The sequence below is a fragment of the Poecilia latipinna genome, unplaced genomic scaffold (genome assembly GCF_001443285.1).
Source record: "Poecilia latipinna isolate Pla-1442-1.1 unplaced genomic scaffold, P_latipinna-1.0 Scaffold4407, whole genome shotgun sequence".
NCBI classification, from domain to species: Eukaryota; Metazoa; Chordata; class Actinopteri; order Cyprinodontiformes; family Poeciliidae; genus Poecilia; species Poecilia latipinna.
Window position 1 is genome coordinate 15,581 of NW_015117023.1, and position 1,865 is coordinate 17,445.

Sequence of the window (1,865 nt, forward strand, 5' to 3'; positions counted from 1 at the left end):
AACAACAACAACAACAAAAATCACTGACAACACTGATAATATTGTTTTGTTGTTCTTGCAATATTGAATAATGTGGTGATAGCTCATTAGAGTAAACTCCTTCTTATCAATGTAACTTTTTCCATTATTCATTTATTTCACTACCTCAGTTCACCCAAGTGAAACACAGAATATAAAATAATTACAGACTAATGTTTTTTAAGCTTTTTCAGTTAATTATAGAGTTTTATGCTTTTTATTAAATGTTTTTCTAAAATCTTTATTTACTAAAGGCTTTAATAACATGTTTATATTAAACTTTTAATGTTTAATAAAAAGCTTTTATATCTGAAATGTGCTAACACGGTAGCACCTTCGTGCTGCCACCTACTGACAACAACCTGCTACTACACCTACATTGTTTCAGCTGTTGTAGAAATCAGTGACTCAGCTATTTTTCTACAATCTGTGCTGAATTCATTCCAATGAATTTCAAACATTAATATGCTGGAGTATGTTTAAACAGTCACATTCAATAACATGGAATATTAAGTTCATTCCAGTGGCTCAGTCAGTTCAGGGAGTGAATCATGTGATTAGAATATAACTTCAGACCAACAAACAGAAACATTTTATTTCACAAATGTGGGTTTGATGTCAGTTAACCAAAAGGCATTTTTAATCTTACAAAAGAATCTCATTGGAAAGTATAATTAATTGAGTACAAATATTCACAGTGCCTAGAGTTATTATATTGGCACATCAGGTTGTAGTTTTCTAGGTTTTGATTTAGTTTTGAAACTAAATAGTATACGGCCTGGGGTATTTTAGAGGAACATATAGTTCTGTTGTGAGACGTTTTTTCAGTCAATTATATTTACAATGAAGAAGTTAAATACACTAATCTAAAACACATGTGGCCTCATACTGTTTAACTTTAAAAATGAGTCAGAAACTACAAACTACAATCTTATGTGCCGATATAACTATACGTGTTTTGTTCTAATTATACAGATCTATTCATACTCAATAAATTAAAATAAAGAAAATGTGGTATTAACATTCAGATGAAGAGTATCTTTGATTATTGACTTCAAGCAGGTATAAAGTATTGCTCTCTTTAAGCCTATGAAGCAAAATGTTTTTATTAATTTGTCTATCTAATCTCAAATGTCATGTTTTCATTAGATGTAACCAGAAATTTATCAAAAATAAACAGAAATACAAGGTTTTAAAACATCAATCTATGAGGAATTATTCAAAGTACTGTGTTGTAACAGGGTGAATTGAGAAAATAAAATAATTGAACATTTCAATAATATTTTAATTTACTAATACTGTATATATACTGTAAAACTTATGAATCGTTCACAGTTTCTTAATCATACCTTGAACTGGTCATACAGGACTTAATAGTTCTCTTTTTCAAATAGGGAAACATGAAACAGGGACTTGTAATTATTGTAATCAGATGGTAACAGAAGAGCATCTTTTATTAGAATGTAATTATACAGAGGAACTACAGAATTTAAAGTCAATACTAAACAGGACAAAGCATTTTCAATAATAACTTTTGGAGAATGAATGAAAATCGATTACTTTTCAAAAATACTAGGTTATTTAATTGAATGCTGCAGATATTTGGCTGTTCAAATGTGTTACAAAATACAGAAATTTTAATGTGTTCACTCATGTTCGGTAGTGAAACATTATTTCAATAGTTTACTTTAGAAAACTGATTTATTCTCTTTTTTGCAACAGATATCTTGCTCTGTGAATTTTGCCATATTAAAAGACGGAAATAGGACTGAAAATGGGCGAACGAAGGGCGGATGTGGAGAATGTGAGACGCACCAAAAGCCTTCAACATGAACGTGCATTTGAGA